The sequence below is a fragment of the Typopeltis vanoorti genome, chromosome 6 (assembly GCF_054136105.1).
Source record: "Typopeltis vanoorti isolate ZY-2024b chromosome 6, IOZ_Tvanoo_1.0, whole genome shotgun sequence".
Taxonomy (NCBI): domain Eukaryota; kingdom Metazoa; phylum Arthropoda; class Arachnida; order Uropygi; family Thelyphonidae; genus Typopeltis; species Typopeltis vanoorti.
The window spans coordinates 30,348,044-30,364,536 of record NC_143554.1 but is presented as its reverse complement, the minus strand read 5'-3'; the positions used below and the strand labels follow the sequence as shown (position 1 = coordinate 30,364,536).

At 34.0% G+C, this 16,493-nt stretch overlaps 1 long non-coding RNA gene across 1 annotated transcript in view; it reads right to left on the bottom strand.

The window, feature by feature from the left end:
- Positions 1-449: 449 nt before the first annotated feature.
- The window catches only part of LOC150105357 (uncharacterized), a 327,819-nt gene continuing 311,775 nt past the window's right edge, over positions 450-16,493 (bottom strand). Inside the window, exons 3-4 of the long non-coding RNA XR_016548440.1 lie at positions 10,008-10,130; positions 450-498 (exon numbers count right to left, since the gene is read on the bottom strand). This is a non-coding gene — a long non-coding RNA (uncharacterized LOC150105357). The remainder of the gene's footprint in view (positions 499-10,007; positions 10,131-16,493) is intronic.

Genomic DNA, 16,493 nt, shown 5'->3' with positions numbered 1-16,493 from the left:
CTTACTTTATGAAAAAAATTGGTTTTTATTTTCCTATCTGTTTACCATTTGTATAAAAGCAAGAAAATATTGTAATGTAGATTTAGAAAAGCTTATTTCATATGTCATCTGACCTGTAATAAGATTTGACTATTATTTTTATTATTATTATTATTACGTGGCACCTCCAAGAAGTCCAATGAAGACTTCGTGGGAGGGCGGTCTGCGGGTATGCGGAATAAAAAAAAAACTACTACCGAGGAGAATAGAAATCAGGTCTATTACAATTGAAGAGCACCACGTTCCTTTCTTACAATTGCGCTACGGAGGAACCTAGTTAACATATATCTCATTATATGATAGTAACATATGAATTGGTCTGAGAATGTAACGGTGTGTTTGCTTGAATTACAACAAAGGAACACGAACCGAAATGGATGACTTAACTCTTGCATTATAGTTGATTCAGAAGAAAAAAGCCCTTCCTTCTTCTTAACGAGATACAAATCAAAACTGGGCCTGGCAAAATAAATGAAAAAAAAAAATGAAGAGAAGCTTTGTCTGTGCTTTTCGGTTATTTTCCACTCTTCAATCAATTTCTTAATTGATTGAAGAGTAGAAATTTTACTGAATATAACTTATTTAGCTGAACATAAACATAAAAGTAATTATTCAAATATGATATGAAACTTAACATTTATAAGATGCTGAAATGGCTCTTGTTTACACATGAGACGCTTTTTTTTTATAATTTAACATTTATTTTTAGACAAAGTTGATAAAAACACTGAAGGATAGTTTGAATGGAATAGGTTAAACGATACGATCTGGCGGTGTCCACGGCATTTTTTCTTTCTTCTTCCTCTTTTAAAACTCAGCCTTACAAAAACAAAAACTGCAAAGGGACAATTAAGTAACCTTTGATAAATTTATACTCCAGATGAAGTTAAAATATGATGAAGGATGCGACTTGGCGAGATAACCACAGAAGAAGGGATAGCTACATTTCAATTTGGTTCTGTTCGGCTGATAATCTCGGTAGAAGAGACTTCGAACAATACAAAGAACCATAATATTCCAAATTTCATCGGTGTAATCAGAGGTATCAATAGAAAAGGAGGAGAGGAAAGACAGAAGAAAAATTACAGTCTTTGGTCATTTTTTTTATATTTCAAAATGATCTAGTCTTTTTTAACGTTTCAAAATTATTAGGCTCTATTCTGGTGAATAACTTCTCTGTAAATTAAAAGTGGAAGATCTATAATACACAACTTAATGCGTTACACTAAGTTAAATTTTTGTTCAAAGAATTAAATTTTTGAAAGTTTGATTCTTGTAATAAGAATAAAGTCAGTGACCCGCTAACCGTACTTGGCTTAAGAGATTATTGATAGTCAATGCAAATTTTCCTACCAATGGTATGTAATGTGAATCTTCTAGTTAATATAATCTTCTAGTTACTATAAAAGCAAAGAGAAAGAATAGCTCAAAAGAAGTATAAAAATGAGAAATGCCAAATAATCTTCATATCTAGAATCTTGATGAGTATTTTGTATGGCGTCCTTTTGATACTAAAATAACTGTGGGGAAATTGTAGAAACCAACGTAACCATAGCAAAAGATATTTACAGTGATTACGCGTTGTTTCTTTGTTTCTGGCCTACATTGATTAAAGAAATTACTTCCAAGCTAAGGAACCAGTAGAATGACATAATTTATAAACATTTCCAGAAACTCTAACTGCAATCGACTCTTGCTGTTAATGGTAAATGCCAAAAAAATAAATAAATGAAAATATAAAAAAACACAGTATAACAGTGAATTAGGCAAATATTTTAAGAAGCAAATCATGAACCTTTAATTAATGAGAATGACACCACTTTTATCTTTAATAATGTTAAATGTTGAACTTAGTATATGATCTACTAATAAGACATGTGTGTCAATAATTGACACCCGATGTTCATTCAAATAATAAGTAACTTTGTTTATAAGATAATACTCAAATATAAGTTAAGAAATAAAAATTAAGAACAAAACCAGTGGTATTAGCATTCACATTATTCTCTTTGTTTCCGTTAACGTCTTCATTATAAAATTCCTGACATGTAAACGGTATAAAAAAGATATTCAGGATATTACTACAGTACTACAGCATAAATTTACATTATTCTCAACTTTTTAACAACAAATTTCCAGATTAGTCTGTTATCTGTCAAGACTCCAGTATTTTCGATATTTCGCACCTCTGAGGCATTTCACTCCACGTGTGGTAGTGTTCTTCTTCTTCGGGGTGTTTTTCTTGGAAGACTTGCATCAGAAACCTGTTTTGCTAACATCTTTCATTCTGTTCAATGATTATACCCACCTCAGATTGGCTCTGCTCACAATCCCTAAATGCTAATGATGTCAAGTTCCTTCAATAACATCTTCATTTCAAATATAATTCTGCCATTGATGCCAGCTGTTTACTTCCCTAATCTTTCTCAGAACTTTTGTATGTGTAGTCTCCAGTCTTTGATTAAGACTGGAAACCACGGATTATTGGTTTGACCATTACTTGTGTAATTTCTCTCTTGCTCCATGGAAATTTATTTGGATGATACCAGTTTTGATAATTCTTTTGTTGATTTCTATATTTCATATGCCATCTTCACTGAAATCATGTCTAAACAGCTGAAATGTTTTATTTGTTCTATAATAAATATAGGATGCAGCTAATGTTTTCAATGTTCCTCATTTTCATCATTTTTGTCTTTTTCTTGCTGATTTTCATACAAAATTTATTACTGGAGTTATTCGATTTAGCTAAGGAATCCTGCAGACTTGGGATCGACTTTTTTCATCTCCAATTTTGATATCAGGTTTAATGCCACATTCTTTCCTAACTTTATTCATATAAAAGATGATTAACAGTGGAGATAATGTTTTCAATGTTCCTAATTTTCATCATTTTTGTCTTTTTCTTGCTGATATAAAAGATGAATAACAGTGGAGATAATGTGGATTGTTGTCTCATGCCAGATTGTACAACATGCCATCTTCTTCTATTTTCAATTCTAACTGTTGACCTACAACTCAATTATCAGTTATGCATTGCTCTATATAACATATACACCCACATAACGTTTTTGAATAGCTGCCTTTTCCAAATATGTATATAAAATCTAAAACAGTTCTCACTATTCATATGATTTTTTAACTATTTGTCTTAAAATATGAATTAAAGTATTAATAAGGTTCGTGTTGCTACTTGAAATAATACATAAGAATATATACTGCTTGGGAAAAAGTTAACCGATACCCCCATGGGCAAGGTACATCGCGCCATGTAACGAGTCACGTGCTTGTAGCCCGTATAAATTGGAGGAGTATAATGCTCCCAAGTCAATGCAACTGTGTCTGGGTGAAATGGCTCTGAAAGGAAACTGACGGAGTTTGAAAGCGGCATTGTAATAGGATGCCATGTTGCATACCTATCTGTCCGGCAAACTGTTGATAAATTGGGCCATCCCAGGCCAACAATCAGTGATCCATATTGACATGGAAGCACAGGGAGTCAACTGCAAGTGCTACCCGCAGTGGACGTCACTCACCGAACGTGACCGTAGGGTGCTATGAAGGATAATATGTAAAAGCCGCGACTCGTCAAACGAACAGAATTACGGACATCGACTGGAACAAAAAAAAAAAACATTCAGAACCGAGCCTCGTAACATCGGCTTCTATGGTAGGACCGCAATATGCAAGCCCCACATTACCGGAACCAACATGCAGAGTTGGCGTGTACCGTGGAACATGAAAGCTTGAAAAGCGTGATTTGTCGTGACAAATTACGCTACACCCTCTACCGAGCAGATCGATGGGTGCGATAGTATGGTCCTGTTTTTTCTGGTTTGGTATAGAACCCCTGTTTGTTGTGCCATGAACACTGATCTCCGTCTGAGAGGAAGCTGAACATTCTGGACAATGCACTGCTTCTTAATTTGTAGCATTTCTACGAAACTGACCATTGTCTCTTTCGGCAAGACAATGCACTGTCATAAGGCTGCTGCTGTAACTGCGTGGTTTATGGACATAAACGTCACCACATTTGACTGCACTCTACAGAGCCCGAATCTGAACCTTGCTGAGCACCTGAGGCTCCAGTTCATCTGTGGGATGAACTGGACCGTCGGGTGAGGTCAAGGAACCTCAGCTCCACAACAGTCCAGGAACTCATTAAATGCCTACAGGAAGAATTGTCCAAAATTCCCATTGATCGCTATCGGACGCTTGTGGAAAGTATGCCCCGTTGGATTGCTACAGTCATCGCAGGGAAATGAGGTCCTACATGATATTAAGGTGAGTGCTCTGGCTGTTTTTTTCTCTCACACTATAGTGTACGTTGACTTCTTTCCAAGCAGTGTATACCAAGTTTTTAGTTTAATGGAACACCCTACTGAACCTACTTGGCAACAATTTATATACAAAAATATTGGATAAATGAAATAATCTTATCAAAGTTAAAATTTAAAAAATAGTAAATTAAAGGATATGGAAGACTTAAAGCTGTTTTAAGGATTCCAAAATCTGAATACAGGAAATTCTTCCTTTCTTTCTAGTGTATGAACATTGTTTAAAACTAACTCGTGATTTATAGTGAGTTATCGAAATCTTAATGTCACATCAAAATTTCAGTGTCATGTAACTGAGAAAAAATGCAAATCGTTGAAAAATATAAACGGAAATAATAAAAGACGAGGTCCGCGCGGTTAGCCTAATGGCTGTGCGCTTCGCAACCATATGCCTGGGGAAGGAGTGTCCTAGGTTCGATTCCAGTCGGTGACGTGAGGAGCTGAAGGATCTTCCTCATCCATAGCCAAGTTAGTCGGTCCTGGGCGTGGACAATAGGGTTTTTCCCCCAGTTTATCTGGGGTTTTTCATCCCGTAAGTAGGCAAATTGGCCTTGAGAACTCAACACTACAGACATAGAATACACCGGGGCGTATTACTGACCACCTTATCCTGTGAACGGTTTGAGATCCGATGATTAATAAACCCTGGACATCGCAAGATAAAAGAGGGAAAAGGGAGATGAGATGAGATAGAAGTATTAAAATTAATAAAATGACAGACCTTGTAAAGAATATTTTGAATAGAAAGTTTATTAGTCCATGAAGGTCATAAATGGATAAATATATTTTAAGTGATCATACTATTCGCGAAGTAAGAAAAACTAAATCAAGAGCTGCGCTGAATGACCGATGTTGCGTGGACAGCCATGATGCAAATATGAAAGGTTCATCATATCTGTTTATATTTGCATTATGTCTATCCAAGCAACGACGATAATTCAGTTTAGTTCTTGATTTAGTTTCCCTAACGATTCGAAAAAATCCTACTTATTCCCTAGTAAAATCTCCCTGAGGAGCATAGGCACAAACAAGTCTTCTCGTTGTATAGTCCCCATTTTCATATATGTCCGCATCATTCTACGTGAAATTGCATACCATTCAATAAAAATATGTTCTTGTTCGTGTGCGGTGTTAAATTCTATAGCTACGTCATCTTTTCCTAATGACTATTGTCGGATTATAATATAGTGCATTTGTTATTTAAAAGCATCACCTGGTTTTGTTCTCTTTGTTTCAGTAACACCAAATACAGTATGTCGATGTAGTGCTTCTCTAATTCTTCTGGCATTCCACACTTTTCAGTTGATTTCTTATATTGATATTCCCTATATTGAATTCTACCGACGTTGTGTTTGTTTGTTAATGCTATCCTTCTTTTCTTTTCTCTTCTCATCTCATTGACTTATCTTTCTTTCTATGACTTCGTGTTTATTGCGTCCCGTTCCACACAATTATACATTAAGAAGGATTCATATTGCATCCATTGTTCTTCATCTTTACTTATGAAAGATGTTTTTGAAGTATCCCAAATTATGGTTAGTTTTTATATCTACTTTTAAAACTGTTATTAATAATCAATGTTTCTCCCTGCCTATTGCAATAGTCTATATTTTTCTTTTCTTTCCTTTTTTTTTTGTTTTGAAGGTGTTTAATTCCCTGTGAGATGTTCCTTGTTCTATTTGATACAACTGCCTACTACTGTTTCGTTGTTTTGATTTGCTTCTTCAAGAAACAGAATTGAACTGATTTCAATCAAATATCTCAAAATTATTTTATATTTTACAAATATGACCATGTAGTTAAATATCAGATGAACTTCCAGTGGCTTTTTTTTCTTTTTATTTTTTATGTGAATCTCACTCACGAAAAGTTCGCAAACGTATCTAACATTTAAAGTTGGATATGTGATCGCACTTATTACAAGCTTGGAAGCAAAAGGCCTTAATTTAAATATCTTTTGGATTGTAGATCTTGGGATTGTGAACGGATTGACCTGGAACACCAGAAAGTGCAGCATTGTCAAAAAATTAGTTGTTGTTTTTTTAAGTATAAATGTGGAAATGGTGTTGGTAAGCATGTGGTCTGCTTGGTGCACAATATTGCGTCTTTACTCAAACCAGACAAGAGTCAAAGAGATGCATCCGTTCCAGAAGGAGAATATGACTGATGTTCACTTCCTGAACAAGGAACCGCATGATCACTATGCTTGTTCCTAGACATATATGACGTTACTATGAAATATGAGTGGATAAGTGCTTGTGCGTAACATGTGTGTAATGGTGTCTGTCACTTACCGAAGAACATTGAGCAATGATTCTTATACAGTGGTATCCAAAACCGAAAGACGAACACTATTTGTGAAGATTACAACAACAAATTCAGAAGACTCAGCTTCTGGCAATTTGTATAGCTGACGATTTCGAGAAGAAAGTGGGTACACATTAAAATTTCCGAATCGTACGCAAAGGAATCACGTGGTAGCACTCAATAGTACAAAAGGCAAAAGGCTGCGTTAAGCGAATTGTTTTTGAAGCAAGCTCTTTACGTCAAAGAATAAAGTTGCAAACTTGGATGTCATGTAATGACTGAAAGACATCATTCCAGATGATTTCACGCTGTAAAGAATTATTGGAAAGCTTGAAGAAGGCCGCAGAATTACTGATATTACCAGAGAGTTTGGAATCTCACATAGCGTAGTTTTCATGCTCTGAATAGGGTTTAAAACCAATGGAATGTGTTCCAGACTTTTTCTAAGAGGTCGCCCTCGCTCTACCATGGAGTATAAAGACAGATGTTTGATTATAACAGAAAAACGTAATCGACGCACCACGGCAGGTCAGCTTGGAAGTCGACTCCATTCAAAGACAGGTAAGCGAATATCTCAAGAAACTGTGGAAAGACGTCTGCGAAAAGTAGGCCTATACGGCTTAAGACTTGTAGTCTACGTCCATTTATCCATAGATCATTGTAGAGCGTGTTTTCAGTGGTATTATATCCGTAAAAATTGGACAAGACTTAATGGGCTATTGTGCTCTTTACAGAGGAGAATCGTTTTGGTCTTTCTTCCAATTCTAGACGACACTTGACCTGGGTGACCAAAAAGCTACATAGGAATCAAAAAGATTTATGATTATTAGTACGTGACACCTCAACGACTTCAAAGACTCATCGAAGGAGGGCACTCCACCATACGATCTACTATCTTCACACGACGTTACTACCATCTGCACTAATAGTATTTTTGTCTGTTAACTGCGTGTGCTCTCTGGTTGATTTGCATATTTTTTTCTGAAAAGGGGTGGAAAATTTTGACTGTTTTTCTAAAAAAATGTGCCTGAAAAACTAAGTTTTTCGGGCACATTTATAATAGGAAAACCCCTGAATTGAATACATCTATCACGTATATTTTTACTAGGAAATTCTAGCTTAATTTATAGGTGGGTTTACGAAATGTTTATGAAGAAATAATCAGTAGAGATTACATTAGAAAGAAGGAGAAATAAAACTCTTTTATGCATTTCATATATATCATCAAAACAAGATTACCATCGATACTTTCGAATAAAATGAACAAACAACACGTTTCTGGATACCACCCACCTGTATGTAACTTGACATCAGATGCTCTATACAACAAACCTAAGCAATGGTTTTTTTTTTCTTATAAAAAGGAGGACAAATTAGTTCACGATGCCGATCCATTATCTTTTGAAATTGGAAATAGGACATCAAGTTAGTGTATAATTTCCTATCAAATATTTACTAAGAAATAACATTTACATTTTACGTTTGCTATTAATATTATTCAAGTGACAAAGGAGTATTCCTCCTTAAAGCACAGTGAAAAGATTGTATTCACTTGAGTGCGCACAAAAAGTCACATTATCTTGATTTACTAATTTATAAATGGAAAGTATTTGTTTTTAATTAAATATTCAAGAGAATATGCATGCTTTTAACAGCTACTTTAATAGGTAATTATGTTTAAATTTATTAGCCTTTAATTGAAACTTAATTACTGTTCCTAGAGTATAAACTGCATTAACATATTAAACGCAATCCAATTTAAGAAAACAATTAAGTAAAAAAATATTCTTTTGTTATGGTGCTCATTATGCCATAATGGGCGTAATGAGCACCATAACAAAAGGACGCTTGAAGTATCCCGTGCATGTATGCCTCATTAAGACTTCTATTTCGCATATTGAATGCGAAGGCTTAAACTGAGGATAAGTGTTGGCAAGTGATAAGGATAAGGCAGACTAAATAGATCTAGCTAGCAGTGCATTGTTCCTTAGAAGAGTGCACTGCAAGATAGATCAGTACACTGTTCTAGAAGTTTTTAATTCAAAAATTAAATTCTAGTACCTTACAAAGCAGAAGAGCCTTTACCATCAGTTAAAAATTAAAATGATAGAAAATGCAAAACAGTTCGGAAACAGAGCAGCTGAGTGACATCACGAAATGTCATAGACAAAATAATTAGGAATGGTAGAAGCTAGAAAAAAAGTTGAAGGCCATATGAAATTCCAATAGTACGTGAAATTCCTAAGAGAAATATAAAATGGCTGCATTTAGAAGAAAATGTGAAGACCTGGATGACAGCAACAGACGTTGCTTGTTTTAACATCAACCAAAATGATTAAAAGTGAGAGTAACAGGAAGAAAAATCGATAAAATGTGTACAAAGTAGAACGTTTTAAAAAAAGAAAGGTTAATCCTCAAACAGCTGCGTTCGAGCTGATGTTACTTTCCACAACTGTTTCGTAAATCCACAAACCATTCAAAGCCTTCATGCAATATTCGTGAAACAAACAGCTAGCGATCCTGATGATGAATTGCCACCTATAACTCCGAAGTGGTACGTTGTTTGATACGTGCGAAGACGTAATGACACGTAGTGAAACCAAGGAACGTGTAACGTCATTAAAGAAATATGGAACTACAACATGTTCACAGCACCCTGAGGACTACACAAGTTTTAAGACTGTGACAATTTCAAGAAAACCACAACTGAAGTTATGACTGAAACATATTTTCCATAAGCGAAATCGAGATCGGTACATAAATCATAAACACTGAAGAAAAAGGGTCAAAAGGCTTCGACTTGATATTTAAAATTACTAGAAGAATGGAAAACAAATGGTATTATTATTTTATTGCCAAGCAGACAAAAAACATACCTTTTGAAATTTGAAAACTTTCGAAAGAGATCGAGAACACAACATTCTATATGAGTTGTCTTGGTATGGCACTGCTTAGAAGAAGAAGACTGATTATGAGTCCGCATATTCGATTTTTCTTAGTGTTTATGATTAATTACTTCGGTTCGTGTCATCTAAGTTGTATAATACCAAACACTTGTGCTGAAGACTGTATTCTCGTAACATCTTGATAAGTTTCAATATGCAAATACTAATTGACCGAAAGAAAAAAAAAACAGCAATGGAGAGTTGTTATCCATTCTATTAATGAAAACCATTATTTCCCCCAAGCTTGAAAACAGTTAGGAAAACGGTTAGCTGTTTTCCTGTTTCCAAAAATTATTTATTTTTGGAAAATGTGCAGAAAATAATTAAGATTTCGTAATTATAAAGTCATTTGTTAAGTAGGCTATTACACAACATTTACCTGTTTTGGATGAAGGTGTTTGCCTTATTGTGCTCGCTTTTGACACTCATGAAGAAATCTTGGTTCAACAGGCACGTGGTTCAGAACTCCTTCCCCCTTATCAAACATCAATAAATGGTCCGCCTGTAACGAATAATTCATTAATTAGTTAATTCAGCAATTTTCCATGTCACTTTATAGATATCTAGCTAAGGTACTTAGACCTACATTAGAAATGTAACCTTCAAACCTTAAAAAATAGAGTAATGGATCCTTTGATTTACTTTAAATGTACAGGCAACTCCAGGTACATTTTAGAAAATTATAATCATGATATCTATTATAGTAATGAATGTTATTATAAATGTTATTTAGAAAACTAACATAATGATAAGTATTATTTGACGATGAATACAATTTTCTAAAATGTACTCGAAATTATTGGACTTTTAAGGTAATTTAACGAAATAAGATTCTATTAGTTTTTCAGGCACATTTCTGATGGAGAGTTACATTTAATTGTAAAGATATATTTGAATATAAAGTTATACAGCTACATGGTTATATAAATTATATAAAAAAAGCATAGCCAGTTCAACAGAATTGAGTTTATATCGTTTATATTCCAATTTAATGCCGCCTCATTAAATACTGCAGTCATATTGATTTTAAAGAAAAGTGAACATAGTCTACAAACCTGTGTATATTCTTCAATTCTAAATGTCGACAGCAACGTAAATACAGTAAACAGGTGTTACCATTACTGCCTAATGAGAAACAGTTCCATAATTTTCAATTTTGGTTGTTTTCCGCAACCATATAGCGCAGTTGCTATCTGTTTTCCAAAATTGCATAAAATTACACCTAGTAACACGCTTTTTACTACCAGTAAAAAGCGTGTTACTAGGTTACACATCTAAGATAGATGTGTTTCATTAGCTATGTGTGTTCCAGTAGGTATGTTCCATCAGACAGTAAGATTTAAACAAAAATCACTAAGTCATGTGAGTTCCCATCAGCGATGTTTCATTTATGTTACTTTCAATTTCTGATATCGCAGAAGTAAAAGAGAAGTGAATCCAATTGTTTAACTACTTACAATGCTTATATGCCTCTTCAGCGACTAGAGATAACGCAGAAATCTGAAAAGATTACTGAATTATTTGGCGCGACTACAGAGTTTTGATTGGCAATATGAAAGCAACAAAAACATTATATCGCTGCCAAATTTCCCATGACCAATCCCGTTTTCAATAATTATAGTATGCTTCGTTTCGACTATTCATTCAGTTTTTTTCTTTATATTTATTCATTCTGCGCTATATCGAATCAGCAGTGAATAATTGTTCAGTAGGTAATTTTGGTACTAGACAGGGAGACCCAATATCACCAAGCATTTTCATCGAACATTTAGAAAGAGCAATGGATAAAATGAAAGAAGATGCCAAAGGAATATCTGTACACGGAATGAGAATTAACAATCTGAGATTTGCAGATGACATTGTTATTATTGAAGAAGACGAAAGAGAACTACAAAAAACACTGAAACTGTTAAATGCGGAAGGGAAGAGATTTGGACTTGTTATGAACTTTGAAAAAACAAAGACAATGGTATTTGGTGAGAAGAACATGAAAAAAAGATACAAGTGAATGGAACTGATATAGAAAATGTAGAACAATTCACATATTTGGGAAGTAAACTGACATATGACTTGGACTGTAAAAAAGAAATAAAGATCAGGATTGCAAAGGGAAGAACAAATCTGAAGGCTATGGGTAACATCTGGAAAAGTAAAGTGATCAGTCTGCAAACAAAACTAAGAGTATTGGAAACATGCATCTTCAACGGTGTACTGTACGGATCTGAAACGTGGGTAATAAATAAGGAATCAAGAAAAATAATTTTGTCATTTGAAAGAACTTGTTACAGAAAGATTCTAAGAATAGGATGGGTACAGAAAATCACCAATGAAGAACTCTAACAGAAGATACAACCAAAACAGAATCTAATGCAGAAGATTATAAAACGGAAGCTGCAATTATTTGGACACATCTGTAGAATGAGTGAGGACCGGAAGATAAAGACATTTATGTTTGGTATTTTGCATGGTTTAAACAGAAGAGGGAGACCATACAGAGAATGGAAAGACGACATAAAAGACTGGTGTGGAAATGGGTGTACAAAAACTGCGACACTGTGCACTGGACAAAGAAAGGCGGAAGAAGATAGTGAAAGAGGCATCAGACATCAATGGGCAGTGAGCCCATGATTCGTGATGATGATAATGAGGTAATTTTGGACAACGGAGTGATTGTTCTAGTCCTCTATTAGGAGACGGGAAATTTTTGACGTGTAGTGAATAAAATGCATACAGTAATTTTAATGGAAAAAATTTATATTATACAGTAATCAGTTTAAAACAGCATATTCCTTGGAACTTTATTATATATCTGTCATCATCATCATTATTACCGGGGACCCTACAGAGTCAGAGACTCTCGAAGGAGACCACATATCACATACACCAGCTGTCATGTCTTTTCTTGAATTCATTTATACCAGCTGCGCTCACTAACTCCAAAGGAATACATTCCATTCACACATCATTAATTGTAAAGATATATTTGAATATAAAGTTATACAAATACGTGATTATATAAATTATATAGAAAAAGCATAGCCAGTTCAACAGAATTGAGTTTAATATCGCTTATATTCCAATTTAATGCCACCTCATTAAATACTGCAGTCATATTGATTTTAAAGAGAAGTGAACACAGTCTACAAATCTGTGTATCACTGTTTCATCTTCATCATCCCCAATCCAGTCTATGAAATGAAAATAACGGTTGTAAGGAACAAGATATCTTTTTTTGCAAAGAACGAAGTTCTAGATAAGGGATTTCAAAATTAGCTGAGCATTTTTACCTTTCTCTGTTTCTACTGAAATCGGCAAAGAGAGAAAATTTCTTAACTTCATAGGTGGATATAATTCCTCGGTAATTTACGGAAAACATTAAATAAATAAAACAGAAGATAATAAAAGAGACAGAAAGATTTGCTTTAAGAAGATACTCACTGTAGTGAAAAGCATATGAAAAAAAAAGTAAGTTAAAAAAATAAAGAGCAGACAGACTGAATTTTTATATCAATGAAAAGGATCGACAATGTAAGGTTTTTGTGAAACACTTAGAAGAAATGTTGCGGGGCAAGATGGTTATAGGCTGGCTGCTTCGATCGATATTAGTTCGCCCATCTGAAAGTCCTCGAGAGATACTTCGTGGTTGTGTCTGTTCCAATGTACATCATTTATTAATCCACTTGTGCAAGGTTGTCTCTCGAATTACGATAACTGGGCTGAGAAAGAGAGAGAGAGAGAGAGAGAGAGAGTTCACTTCGCACCACTGACGTCACTTAAGAGCTTAGTTTTAATATATATTCTCACGTTCTGTGTGACACAGAAGGGTGCGGCTTACTCTTGACTTCAAGAGCGGATACTTTTATGAAGCTAACACGAAGATGAATTACTGAGAATCCACCGTACAATTCCGTTTTATTTTTGTTGTTGTTGTTTTAAATCACACAAATGCAGTTTACTTCTAAATGCATTTATTGAAATAAATTCATTTCACTACAATGCATATAAAGTACGTATAGCGATACCAGAGTTGAGAGCCGGTACTATCCTTTACAGGAGTGAAATTAATAAGAAATGATCACTTTCATTCATCAGAACTTCTGATGTTCAGCTCAGTTGTGAATGGCCTGAGTAGTGACTTCTAATTCATAATACTCGTATTCATTATTTTAACTAATAAATCACCTTCTAACTAAATCGGATTTGACCAGTTAGTTAAAAAAAGAAATTAAAACCAAGATTAATTTTAAACGTGTTTGAATTAAAATCAGCCAAACCATTCCACGATATGTGATCAACAGTCAGCCAATACAAAGAATTTCTGTTAGGGTAACAAATTTCAGGTTTATGGTGCTGCGTCATGAGAACTAAGACTCAACATTTGATGGATGAGATATTGACAATCTGCAGTAATTTTGGTAGAAGGGGAGAACTTTCAATAATTTATGTAAACAATTAACTATCCTTGTACTTTTAAACTTTTATTACGCCACTCGTCTATCGCGATTTCTGCAAATGAATGTACGTTTATTAGATGTGAAAATTGATTGCATACTATATACACAGATTTGATTGACACTGAACAGGAATACATAAAGAGCATATAGCATTAGTTTATGATAAATATTATAACTTTTGGTCCGTCAATACGAAGATGGGTTGGTTGGTGTAGCATAATTACTTTACTAGAGAATAGTGATTATAGAATAAGATGGTTTCCCGTTGCCTTCCTTGTCCAACAGTTAAATATTTTATGCCTGTAGATATGTGTATGTTCACGGGACAAGTTTGCCTGTTTTGATGATTGAAATATCCGAAAACTCGGATATTTCAATCATCCGTTTCAATTGAAAATCTGTGATAAAGATTTTTTGCATCATAGATGAGATTAGAACCCAGGTGTTTCTAAGCAAAGGGTTTCGTCGAAACTAACTGAGATACGGAGCGAATGCTCTGTAATAAATAATATCTCAAAATAATTATTGATTCTCAACAGTTCTAGATACTCAAAGATACAGTAGGGAATTAATCTTCTAAATAAACTTTTCCTTCTCTTTTGACTTTCTTAAAATTTCTTTTGACAAATTCTGCAAAACATTATCACTGTCCTATTAGTAGTTTAATCTTTCCATAGTATAATCAGGGAGTTAAATGGTGACTTTTATTAAATATATAATTCTAACCAAACGTAGGAATAATAACAGATAACAATCATGAAAAATGCACACATAATTAAGTTTAGTAATTTTATGAGATCACAAAGGTGCTACTGCTCAAAAAAAGTGTTAAGTCTAAAGAAAAAATAAAAATAACACGAAACAAGTAACACGAAGATAATTAACTAACTAAAGCTTAATTTCACAGTTAATTTTACAGCAGATAGTTCCTCCCCTCACACCAGCTTTTTCTCTTTGTTAATTTCCTCCGTTCCAAATCCTAAAAATGAAATCAAAGTGCATTTTTAAAACTATTAGATGTTTTGGATTATTCTTTGCCGTGGCAGAGTGAATTAATTTATACCACCATTAATCTAGTGTGGAATATACATATTTTTTTAAAAAAGAACACACAAACAATCATGGTGCTGTATTACTATTATCGGTAAATTCTAGTGTCTCTCCTTCATTTTTATTTATTATGCAAGCAATTTTCTGTTTCAAATCTACCATCCAGTTAGATTAATGATACGACTGAGCAATTAGAAAGTTTCTTAATAAATGAAAATTAAATTACCTTAATGAATTAACATATTGGTTTAATGGTTAGTGAAGATACCAAAAATGACGCCAAGTTAAAGAACACAATGTAAAAATAAATTAAAGCAGAGATTTCGTTGCTGACAAAAAATTAATTAACACATGGCTATAAAATTGCATATAGGCCATTTAGAGAGAAGTTTAATCTACACAGTACGAAAAAGACTAATTACATAGCGTTATTCAGGACGAAATCAAATCATAGAAAGAAGCCGGTTCGATTCCCATCTTAGTAAGAAAATAACAATTATAAGAGAGTTTTCAACCAATCTTAATCGGTCTCATAAGAAGATGACTTGCTTTTTTTAAGTGAATTCTGGGTGTTTCCCTTCCCAGATTATGTGTAAACTGGCCAGAAAACATAAGCGAACTATAGGTATATGCATACGCCATTAGCAATTTAGCCGCTTTCACACACTCTAATTAACAAACGTCACATTAAGATTAGGCAACATTATGTAGTGATACTTCCATACTACAGGTATGCAAATTTACATTATTTTGATTTAAACAATTAATTCATAAGGTTCAAAATATTTTGAAAACTCCCCAAGGAAAATATGGCTAATGACTTTCGTAAATGAAAACAGCACTGCCTGGTGTGGGGTATTTATACAATGCATCAACAGATGATACTCAAGTATCATCTGTTGATGCATTATATTCATTAGCTGCAAATAAAGTACTGATATGTGTTCCATCAGATTATTTAGTAAATGTTAATTCTAATAAATGAATAGACAACATTACAAAGAGTAGGTAGGTGGGTTTGTTGATCGAGTTCACTGCATCATTATCTCTCTCCAGTCTATGGCAAGTGCTTTGAATATCGTAATCTAATTAAAGAATTACAATGCCACAGGAAGTATGAGAGAGAGAGAGATTATTTGGAAACGGTTGCTTTGACCATTCAACAAAATCAGAGCACCCCAGATCACTTGTAGCTGATTTCATTACAAAAATGGAAACACGATGATAAAGGAAAATACAAAATTAGACAACATAATAGCAGCGGCTAAGAATGTACTGAGTTAGTTACTTGTTGTGCGTTAATGGAATCTCTGAACTAGGGTTAGTTGCTTGTTTTTATAAAGGTTAAGTTTCATTAATGA